At 40.1% G+C, this 12,995-nt stretch overlaps 1 long non-coding RNA gene across 1 annotated transcript in view; it reads left to right on the forward strand.

The window, feature by feature from the left end:
- Positions 1 to 12,782, forward strand: part of LOC142167415 (uncharacterized) — a 28,603-nt gene extending 15,821 nt beyond the window's left edge. The window contains exons 3-4 of the long non-coding RNA XR_012697550.1: positions 11,340 to 11,435; positions 12,353 to 12,782. This is a non-coding gene — a long non-coding RNA (uncharacterized LOC142167415). The remainder of the gene's footprint in view (positions 1 to 11,339; positions 11,436 to 12,352) is intronic.
- The last annotated feature ends 213 nt before the right edge of the window (positions 12,783 to 12,995 follow it).

Raw genomic sequence — 12,995 nt, forward strand, 5'->3', positions numbered from 1 at the left:
GTTCATTTTCTGGAGTTTCGTCGGGCAGAACAGGAACATCTTCCTTAATGAACTTCTGCAGACTTAAAGTCGTCAAGTAGAAGAACATCTTCTGCTGCCAGCGCTAGAAATCAATCTCGGAAAATTTTCCGGATTTTTCTGCCGGTGCCAATGCCGGTGTTGTTCGGCTTGTCGATGCATTGGCAGTCACCATAGGAACAGTCTGGTTCCCGTTGTCATTCGTCATTTCTGTAAAAGAATGACACAAAGAAACGTTAAAATCACGTAGATTTTAATCTCCACTGGAGTAGAAAATCACACAGGTTTTAGTCTCCAGAAACAGTGAATATAACATAAATACATAAAATATTAAATTTCTTAAGCTTGTTATTGAACTGTATTTGCAAAATAATTCTGGAGAAGATAAAATAATATATAAACAGAAATGTAAAAGAAACAAAATTTAATCCTAGCCCACTGAATTCACAGTGTTTCCTTAAGGAATTTAATCCCCTCCTAGTACCCAAGGTTGTGGATTATTTCCTCCCAGGATAGAACGAATTACACACTGGTGTAGCGATACTTCAAACACCAGTGTTTCAGCGAACACAAAGATCGGTAGCAAATCACACTTACTGTTGCTTTGTTTGTAGTTAAAACAATATAGAAGAAAAGAGGAGAAGTCAGAAATTTGTATGAAAAAACTGAGAGAATGGACTGGTATTTATAGCCAATGTTGAGCTCAGATTGAAGAGGTGCAACTCTTCAAATCCGAAGAGGTGCAAACTGTTTCTTCAAATCTGAAGAGGTGCAAACTATTCTTCAAATCCGAAGAGGTGCAAACTGTTTCGGCCATATTGTAAATGTCTTTTACAAAAAGCGAAGGGCATATACTATTCCGTTGGATTTAATATTAATATTCCGTTTACAAAAAATTGGATATTCAATAACATTTCTGTTAATATTTACTATAAATAAATAAATTTGGTCCAAAAAATTAATCAATCAATCATTTGACCGAAGCCGAGCCGAGCGAGCGACGATGACAACGGCGCGAGGCTTGCCTTCTTCTTAACTCTTTAAGAGCTAGTATACCCATCAAAATATTTTCCTCTTGCAATATGGGACAATGTCCCTTTGTCAAGGAGGGAAACTCAAATATTTTCAATTTCCCTCCATTTCCCATTCACCCTCTTTTAAGCTACATTTAAGCTTAAAAACACAATAGTTTTAAGCTACATTTAAGCTTAAAAACCCAACATCAGTTACCTTAACTATCATGGTTGTTGATTAAAGAACTTCATACTGTATTTCAAGATGAGTATTGTTTTTTAAATTCACATCCCATAATATTGATTCTTACCAAACTAAAACATTGGATTCAGTGGTGTCTACCTATTTGAATTTGCAGGGTGGTGCATGTCACGACCCAAACTAACCCCTGTCGTGATGGCGCCTATCGTGGAACTAGGCAAGCCGACTCATTTCTAAAAGAAACTGACATTTTCATTTCAAAGATAATTTCAATGTTATTTAACATAAAACCCTTCGTAAAGGAGTACAAATCAAAATAAAATTGCAGAAGAAAAAGCCCGACATCGGGGTATCACTAGTCATGAGTATCTACTACAATCTATCTAACAATATCAAGGCTAACTCAGCCTGGAAAATAGCTAAATACAACTAGAGGAAGATAAGAGGGAGAAGAGCAGGGGCTGCGATCGCCAAACAGCTACCTTGCTATCTCCGAGAAAATCTGCGACCAGAATAATCAACAATCGCTACCATGTCCAGCTACACCTGGATCTGCACACAAGGTGCAGGGAGTAAAGTGAGTACGCCAACTCAGTAAGTAACAACAATAAATAAAGACTGAGCAGTAGTGACGAGCAATAAAGCATAAAACATTCATATCATGAAATCTCAGTAAAATACCTCATGCTTTTAAAATCAGGATTTGAATCAAAATATCTCGTTTAAACCTAGTTCCAGTAAAAATCATTTAAGGATATTTTTCAACAGCTTTCAAATAGAGAAAAAATGCAAAGGTGAAAAAAAATGAAGAAATCATAAATAGCACCTCGGGCAAAGCATCACTCATATACAGCCCCGTGGGCAAACCTCACAATCACTCTTACCACTCGGGCATACCTCACAATCACTCATGCCTCCCAGTCACTCAGCACTCGGCACTCGACACTCGCACTCAGTAGGTAACTGCGCTCACTGGGGGTGTATACACACTTCAGAGGGGCTCCTTCAGCCCAAGCGCTATAATCTGCACGGACAACTCACGTGCTATAATAATAAAGTATGCTGCAGGCGGGCAGCCCCGATCCACACTCATCCTCACAATCAGGCCCTCGGCCGATATCAACATGCTGCGGCGTGCAGCCCGATCCCATAAATATCCTCACAAATCAGGCCCCGGCCTCACTCAGTCATAAACCTCTCAAGCCACTTGGGCATTTCAGTAAAACAGGGAATTCGGCCCAAAACATTTATATGCATTAAAATAGAGTCATAAAACTAAGTTATGCGGTAAACAAGCATAAACATGACTGAGTATAGATTTTCAATTGAAAACAATGAGAGGATAGTAAGAAAAAGCCCCTAAGGGTCCAAACAGCACTGGCGCAAGGCCCAAACATGGCATTCAGCCCAATTTACAAAAATTCTTTCTAAAACATATAAGTATCATATAGTTTCAACAAAGCATGCACCTTTACAGTCGCTACGGGACGGACCAAGTAACAATCCCCAACAGTGCATGCCCACACGCCCGTCACCTAGCATGTGCGTCACTAAAAATAGTAGAATGATATAAAATCCGGGGTTTCGTACCATCAGGACTAGATTTACAATCGTTACTTACCTCAAACCAGTCAAATCTCTACCCCGCAATGCTCTTGCCTCTGGACTCGGCCTCCAAATGCTCCAAATCTATTCACAACTTGTACAATACCATCAATACGCGCTAATGGAATGAATTCCACAAGAAAAGCTACAAAATTAGATCAAAACCCGAAATTGGCTCAAACCCGGCCCCCGGGCCCACGTCTCGAAATCCGACAAAATTCACAAAACAAGAAAGCTCAATTACTTACGAAGCTAACCATACCAAATTCATCAAAATCCGACATCGTTTGGTCCTTAAATTACTCTTCAAAAATTCCAAGCCCTAACCCCTCATTTTTACTAATTATAATGATTAAACAACGGAAAATCACCATATATACGAGTATTAGGGCTCAAGAAACATACCTCACGGATAGCCCTTGAATCACCCTTCACAAATCCCTCCAAAAGCTCCAAAAACCGATTTGAAAATGGTGGAAATGAACCAAATTCGCGAAGGGTTCTATTTATGGTTTCCGCCCAGGTTTTTCGCACCTGCGGAAACTTTCACGCTTCTGCGCCACCACACCTACGGAAAAATCCATCGCAGGTGCGGAACTCACTTAGGAGCCCAGCTTCCACATTTACGGCCCAAAACCCTGCGCCTCCAAAGGCGCACCTGCGCATTTCCTCCGCTTTTGCGAAGTCTGCCCAGGATCCCCCTTTCCGCATCTGCGCCCCAGGTTTCGCACCTGCAGGCTCGCAGATGCGACCTCCAACTCGCACCTGCGCAACATGCCTAGCCCAGCATTTCCTGCACCTGCGCACTCCCCACGTGCACCAGCGGCCTCGCACCTGTGACTCTTTCTTCCGCAGGTGCGAAAATAGCAGTAGCAGCAGCTTCAGCTGCATTTTCCAACTTCGACAAATCCGTTAACCACCCGGAATCACCCCGAGGCCCTCGGGACCTCAACCAAAAATATCAACAAGTCATATATCAACATACCAGCTTAGTTGAACCTTCGAATCACTCAAAACAACATCAAATCATCAGATTACCCTCGGATTCAAGCCTAAGAACTTCTAAATTTCCAAATTCGGCAATTGATGCCGAAACCAACCAAACCACGTCCGAATGACCTCAAATTTTTCACACACATCACAAATGACACTACAAACCTACTCCAACTTCCGGAATTCCATTCTGACTCCGATATCAAATTTTCCATTGCCGACCGAAATTGCCAAATTTCCAATTTCGCCAATTCAAGCCTAATTCTACCACGGACCTCCAAATCATATTCCGGACGCACTCCTAAGTCCAAAATCACCTAACGGAGCTAACGGAGCCATCAGAATTCCAATCCGAGGTCAAATGCTAAAGAGTCAAATTTTGGTCAACTCTTCCAATTTAAAGCTTCAACAATGAAATTCATTCTTCCAATTCGATTCCGAAATACCTGCGACCCAAAACCAACGATTCACACAAGTCAAAGTACATCGTACGGATCTACTCATGCCCTCAAACAACCGAGCGAAGTGCAAATGTTCAAAATGACCGGTCAGGTCGTTACATCCTCCCCCACTTAAACATACGTTTGTCCTCGAACGTGCCCAGAGTTGTTCCAAAAGCCATCAAATCGTTGTGTAGCTTTCACATGCACATACCCGGGGGTGATCCCACGTCACCATATCCCATACAGGTCCGATAACACAGCATAACTGGAATTTCTCAATTCAACCTAGCCCACAAGCCTTCGAATCAAATTTCCAACATCCAAAATTTCCTATAAGATGAGAAGTTTGCATCTACATACCGTATAAGTCTGAACAGTCTGTACCAAAAGCCATAACCATAACTCAAATACTCAAATTCAAATACCGCATAGCTCGAATGCTCGAAGCAATGATTTCAAATCACAGTATCGGCTCAAATCAACCCAATGCTTGTAATAAACCTCATATCAGACAAAACCTCGTTCTAAAACCTTCGTACACTACCGATGATGAAAGAAACATACCGAATTCATAACCATTCATTAGACCAACCGGTCATGGAGCTCTCGTTCCTTCTACAAGTACTATAGCCAATTTCAAAGACGACTTCTGATATTATCCTCCCAATTATACCACAATCAAATCTGATAGCATCCATTCTAGGCCCAATGACCTCGTCTCATCCAACACGGCCACTCTAGTGACATGACATATCAATAGAATCTAAAGCTATAACCCGTGCAATCCGTGCACCAGATAGCAACATTCCAAATATACCTAGTCGTAACAATGACCCAAACAGGAGAACCGTTCCGCAAGCTCGACGAGTACCACCCCGACGCAATGCTAAGAACCCATCACACACCGTAGAATCATAACACACGAATCTTACACGAGGGATCATATTTCCACATAACTCTGCTGCAATACGCGACCCTATCCAAATACTGGTCCATATGAAACACCTCAAGCCACCCTGCTAAAATCAATAACCATGCGCAATTCGACATCAAGTACCCAAAGTGCATTACCATAACCACGGAGAAGCAAATGACACCATGCCACATAAAACCCGAAAGAACATAACCAATACGTCATCAGCCAAGCAATATCCAATACTATTCTCGCTCAAATTCTGCTATAAGGCCATAATAGAATCGCACCATATGTGCATATAACCAACGAATCACAACTTCTCGTAGCATAGAAGAGTAACTCACAGATCATTTCAGAACATGAATAAGCTTCACATTAACCGAATCGCACATCCTTCAACAATAGCAGTATGGAGCCAATCAATCCGGCTCGGTGTAGAATACACATCCTAATTGGGCCTACCAATGGGCCCCAAATCAACTATGGTCAGCCACCAATAGATAAACAACCTCCGAAAGTCCACAATGACGGAATCATAATACCTTCTATCATCTGGCTAGCTCCGGCCACAACTTTACAGTCCACAACCATGAAACAATATGCTCCTGAGAACTCCCAATCTCAAATTCCGTAAAACACATGAATCACTATATTTGATTCCACCTCCACCACCCGAATGCCTAACACCTCTCTCATACATAATCATCCCACGAGAAATATTAAAAAAAAAAAAAAAAATTCTTCAGTGCCACATCGCAAAAATTTGAATATCCACAGTCGATCAACCAGGAGAGTGCCGCAATACCAGCGAAGTACCCATAAATCAAAACACACTGCCCCTTCTGAAATGTACACTCTCATCAAGCTATACCAGATAGTAATATCATTTACCTAGTCATCAGAAACCATTCATGTTGCCTAAGAATTTATGTCCTTCCCTTCAAAACTGAACTGTGACCGTGTACATGTAAATTTTATTCCCGCACAACACACCACATCTATTATGCCATCATTGACAAGCATAAGAATTCCATTATCAACTCTGAGTCACTAGCAAATTACATACCTTATTAGTCAGAAACCTCTTTCTTGCTTCTTTCTAGGAGGAAATCATAACACACAACACGCTCTGTACATCGGTAGAAAATATCCAGTTCAAACCATGGTAGAACCTATCATGAACACTTTGAAATCCATTTGCACATAACCAAGCTATCTGAACTGAATTCCTCTAACTCCACCAAGCCACACAGGTTGCCAAATTCAAGAGCATTGCCACGAAACACCTGTAGATACTAACCACATCATAAGTACCCAAAGAACCGATCATACCCATTACTGTGCTAACCCAACCTACTACCAAGCCGTCCTATTTCTCCAAGTTCTTCTAAATTGCCTTCAAATTGCTACTTTTTCCTTGTTAGAACACTACTATCCTTAACTAAAACTTACCTTTACGAACTCTAGCATAGAATCACGCCGCCCTAAGGCTTATAAGCCGCCAAATTCCCTTTTTATGTATCCCAAAGGCTCCACAACCAAAAATGCTTACTCCGAAGAGACTTTATGTGAACCTAAAACTATTTCCTTCACCTTCTTGATACTGAAATGCATAATTCACAATGATATAAAATGCCACGAGTCTCGACACCGCTCAATACAACTCCTAGTTTTCTAGCCATATTTATAAATCTTGAATCCATTGGAACATTCTCGAGAGTCATCCACTCTACTCAATTCTCGAATTAACCGACCAAACGGACCGAAATGACATGTGCCCCATTAGCACACCAATACCCAAGGGAATAAAGAGTAACCCATACTCCTACGCAATCGAGCAAAATCCCGCTCCATGTACACTACATTCTTTGTGAATAACCATTCAATTATTTTATGGTCCTCCTATAACCATACAGTGTAATACAACTTGTGTCCAGAAATTTCTTTACCCGAGTCATCCTCGATCTCGATCTCGATCTCGACCTCTGCAAGTCATAACTGATTCACCGGTATACCCTGAACCGAAACTAATACGACCCATAACCGTGCAATCAACTCGTCGATAGCAAACTCCCCCACTTAGCCTTAAGCTGCAATTATATAAAATTAGAACCCGTAAGGATTTCTCCTTCTCAATTACTAAGGTCTCGCATCGTTAACCTGCCAGACTTCTCGAAGTCTTTTATTAAGCCTTTCATGAACATTCTGAATCTCCAGCCAAAATCACATACGCGACCTCCTACCGAGTAGCAAGTAATATTCCTCGCAAAAACTTCATCAACGTTACGCCACCGCTAGCTGCACACAGGAGATAACCCACATGTGGAATTCCTTACCGACATCTTCCAATGACACTGCACTGAGTGCAACGACCACTAAATTAGTAAATTCTCCTAAGTTCATGCTCGCCCACAATTTGTATAAGTCTACACTTTCCCTATTGACATCAATTGTACATCAACAATACCTTCTGAACTCAAGTCATATTACACCTGACACGATAATCAGATCTTTACGCCTCTATTCATTTCAAACATACTCCTTTCTACCATATTCAATTTTCCTTTGTACGCTAACCATCACTCCAAATAGAGTCTGCAGGCATATTCACATACTAACATGATTCCAAACCATTCTACACTTTCTCGCGCACGACTACCCTACTAGTGAATTCATATGCTAATCTGCCACTCTTACGTCGGTTAAATCATCTCCTTTAAGAAACTTCTCAACCTCTACTTCTCCTACTTGACCTGCTAGTACTTCAACCACTGCGAAACACTTCCCGTCATGTCTTCCCTCATACTTTGCTACCCAACTGCTGCATCAAATCGAAATGTATCTCTGTCGCAGCTGAACCAATAAAATGTTACCGACTCTAAGTCTCTTCGAAGATCATCTTTCTTGAGCCATCAACATCAAAAATACCCATTTGCAACCACAATTACTACACAATCACTTACTCTTCTTGAGTCCAAACTCATTGACAAGACATGAGAATTTAATTTGCCCCAAAATTTTAACAACGTGAAAGATCCTTCAAAACATTCACACTCAAGACCGTACGTCACATCAAAACGAAAATTAAGCGCCCAATGGCCTTCCTTTACATTTCAAGGAAACACTTCTCGTCACATTCAAATCATCTTAACACATCCCGCAGTTACATCATACTCATCACAAAGCCATTCCACCACTCATTGAGCCACGAATTCCACTCGTAGGGGCATTACCGGACATATGAGTCCAAATGTACAGGTTATAACTGAAGCTACCAAGCCAAAACTACAGTTTAAACCTGGCCTCAAGTCTTCCAGACTAGCCCATGACCAAAACACATAATACACATCTCGAACCTCGTTCATAGAATCACAAGCCGGCGATGCACAACTGATACCGAGCGCTCATGTGCGTATACGAGATGCGTGGAAGGAATTCAAAGAGTTATGTCTCAAGCTGAATCAATTTCGCATGATAGAATACAAGTAAGTGAAATTTTCCTAAGGGTTCTGCAGCCTCTCGAAGATAAGTACAGAAGTCTCCATATTGATCCGCAAGATTCTACTAAACCCGCTCATGACTCGTGAGACCTATGTAACCTAGGCTCTGATACCAATCTGTCACTACCCAAACTAACCCCTGTCGTGATGGCGCCTATCGTGGAACTAGGCAAGCCAACTCATTTCTAAAACAAACCGATATTTTCATTTCAAAGATAATTTCAATGTTATTTAACATAAAATCCTTCGTAAAGGAGTTCAAATGAAAATAAAAGTGCGGAAGGAAAAGCCCGACATTGGGGTGTCACTAGTCATGAGCATCTACTACAATCTATCTAACAATATCAAGGCTAACTCAGCCTGGAAAATAGCTAAATACAACCAGAGGAAGATAAGAGGGAGAAGAGCAGAGGCTGCGATTGCCAAACAGCTACCTTGCTATCTCTGAGAAAATCTGTGACCAGAACAATCAACAACCGCTACCGTGTCCAGCTACACCTGGATCTACACACAAGGTGCAGGGAGTAACATGAGTACGCCAACTCAGTAAGCAACAACAACAAATAAAGACTGAGCAGTATTGACGAGCAATAAAGCATATAACATTCATATCATGAAATCTCAGTAAAATACCTCATGCTTTTAAAATCACGATTTGAATCAAAATATCTCGTTTAAATCCAGTTCTAGTAAAAATCATTTAAGGATATTTTTCAACAGGTTTCAAACAGAGGAAAAATGCAAAGGTGAGCAAAAATGAAGAAATCATACACAGTCCCTCGGGCAAAGCATCACTCATATACATCCCCTCGGGCAAACCTCACAATCACTCTTGCCACTCGGGCATACCTCACAATCAATTATGCCTCCAGTCACTCAGCACTCGTCACTCGGCACTCGCACTCGGTAGGTACCTGCATTCACTAGGGGTGTATACACACTCCGGAGGGGCTCCTTCAGCCCAAGCGCTATAATCAGCACGGACAACTCACGTGCTGCACGGACAACTCACGTGCTATAATAATAAAGTATGCTGCAGGTGGGCAGCCCCGATCCACACTCATCCTCATAATCAAGCCCTCGGCCGATATCAACATGCTGGGGCGTGCATTCCGATCCCATAAATATCCTCACAAATCCGGCCCTCGGCCTCACTCAGTCATAAACCTCTCAAGCCACTCGGGCATTTCAGTAAAACAGGGCATTCAGCCCAAAATATTTATATGCATCAAAATAGAGTCATAAAACTGAGTTATGCAGTAAACAAGTATAAACATGACTGATTATAGATTTTCAATCGAAAACAATGAGAGGATAGTAAGAAAAAGCCCCTAAGGGTCCAAACAGCACTGGCGCAAGGCCCAAACATGGCATTCGGCCCAATTTACATAAATGCTTTCTAAAACATATAAGTATCATATAGTTTCAACAAAGTATGCAACTTTACAGTCGCTACGGGACGGACCAAGTCACAATCCCCAACAGTGCACGCCCACACGCCCGTCACCTAGCATGTACGTCACTAAAAATAGTAGAATGATACAAAATCCGAGGCTTCGTACCATCAGGACTAGATTTACAATCGTTACTTACCTCAAACCGGTCAAATCGCTATCCCACAATGCTCTTGCCTCTGGACTCGGCCTCCAAATGCTCCAAATCTATTCACAATCAATACAATACCATCAATACGCGCTAATGAAATGAATTCCACAAGAAAAGCTACAAAATTAGACCAAAACCCGAAATTGGCTCAAACCCGCCCCCCGGGCCCACATCTCGAAATCCGATAATTCAAGCTTAATTCTACCACGAACCTCCAAATAAGCTACTCCAACTTTCGGAATTTCATTCCAACCCCGATATCAAATTTTCCATTGCCGACTGAAATCGCCAGATTTTCAATTTCGCCAATTCAAACCTAATTCTACCACGGACCTCCAAATCACATTTTGGACGCGCTCCTAAGTCCAAAATCACCTAACGGAGCTAACCGAACCATCAGAATTCCAATTCGAGGTCAAATATTAAAGAGTCAAATTTTGGTCAACTCTCCCAATTTAAAGCTTCAACAATGAAATTCTTTCTTCCAATTCGATTCTGAAATACCTGCGACCCAAAACGATGATTAACACAAGTCAAAGTATATCATACGGAGCTACTCATGCCCTCAAACAACCGAGCAAAGTACAAATGTTCAAAACGACCGGTCGGGTCGTTATAGTGCATGTCATATTTCAGCACAATTTAGCTTATCGGTGGACATAATCAATGCTCACATAAGATATTAAAAAAGTAGAATACATTATTTTATCCTTGATCTCTCTTTTCTTTTAGAAAAATCATGGTTAACCTATTGATATTTGCCTATGACAATACATTTAAGTCCTACTGGTTATAATTGAACTACCGGTTATGTAAAAGAATATGTTGTGATATTATAACAAGTTGTCATTCAAGTTCATGATTTTCGAAAAAAAAACACAGAATAGTAACTTAGAAGTTAAGATTGTTCTTCTTTTAGTGTAGCAAAAAGATCTAGGAAGAGATAATGCCACGAATGGTTACATTAGCACTTTGGATTATAAAGTATTGACTCTTACTTGTTTTCATTAATGCTTAAGTTGTAACTACATGTCTCGATTACAGGAATCACATATTGCAAAGAAGAATACAATCAGCTCAAAAGTGCCAAACATTTAGAGGACAAGTAATTTCCTGCTGCGTGCAACAGTTAAATATGAGGTTCATATAGCTTAGAGTCAACTCATTAATTGGTCTCCCTATTCTTTTTTGTGGCTAAAGATATCTGCTTGCCTATTACAGTGATATAATGTATATAATACTTCTTTCTCCTCCATTTGAAATCGTTGAAAGTAAGATAAAAGATAGCACGTGTACTGTTATAACTTCAACTTAGTAAGATCACTTTCGTGAGTAAAATACTTCTCTTGCTTGCCTTATGAGTTTTGAGTACCACTTCTCTCTTGATAGTTCTCCTTATATCAGCTCAATTATTGAAGTTATTATCCTCTGCAACCTTCTCTATCTTACCTTATAAGTACGGCATCTCTTTTTTGATAGTTCTCATTACTTCTCAATTACTGAAGTTATCATCTTTTGGAACCTTTTGAAGTTGTAAATTTGAGTCCTCTAGGCATATTTTTCTATTACCTACATTTACTTTTTTCCTTAACACACATAACAACTATAATATTTTTAATATCTTCAAGTTGCCTTTCCTTCTTCCTTCTTTTACTCTTGGATTTATCGTTATTTTTTGTGTATTCAGAGCTTATGTTTTTGTTGTTTGTGGATTAGTGTACCATTTTGTCTTTCTTCTTTCCCATGTTTTGTAGCTACATGTGCAGGTACAACTTATCCCTCTTCCTCCCTCCCTCCTTTTTCCCTTCCTAGAAATACTAGCAGACATCCATAATATTGTTTAGATCTTCTGACGGGGTTTTATGTCTGTACTCTGCGTCACTTTTATGTCTTATAAGAATAAGATCATATATACTTCTAAAAAATTTGCTTTCGATATCCATAACACAACAAATTAATTGATGTAATATGTACTAGATACAAAGGTTTATGTTTTGCACTTCTACCTGTTTATTAAATTATTTTTTCTTTATGGTTAATAGTCAGTTCATGTACAGGGTCTCGAGAAATAAGAAGACATCGATGCCAGATTGGAAGTGGTGTTGAGGTTGATCCACGAGCATATTCCTGAAACTTATGATCGACCAAATCAAGATTTTTGACCAGTTTTCTTCAAAGAAGCTTAGAAGGCTCATTGTTTCAGAACTTGTGTTCGTGTAATTGAAACTAAGTCGCAGTGACTTAACCTGCAGGCTACGTGAAAGGTCAAGCTCCTAAGATTTGGAGGAAAAGAAAAGTAATAAAAGTCAATAGGTTAGGTATTAGACATCGGATGTACCACTTTGCACTAACTGTTTCTACTGTGCAACTTGATAATTAAATAAGGATTCAATTATTTTGTTAAAAGACAAAATAATGACATAGCTAAGACGCAAGTTTTATTGTGATATTTTTAATGGACACTAGAACAGATGGTTTTTAGTAGTAATTAATACTATGCAGAATTTATGAATAATGAATCTTGAATATTCCATATTTGAGTAATGAATATTAGGAGTAGTCGACATTCTTAATTGTTGCCAATTTGTTACTTCCTATGACTTCTTTGACCATCTCAGTTGGATTCCCAAATTAATTCTCCAAAGCATCATTAGAGAATGATAGTCAGTTCAAATCTATAATGCTAGGCCAGTGCTCTGT

Source organism: Nicotiana tabacum, chromosome 12 (genome assembly GCF_000715075.1).
Source record: "Nicotiana tabacum cultivar K326 chromosome 12, ASM71507v2, whole genome shotgun sequence".
NCBI lineage: Eukaryota > Viridiplantae > Streptophyta > Magnoliopsida > Solanales > Solanaceae > Nicotiana > Nicotiana tabacum.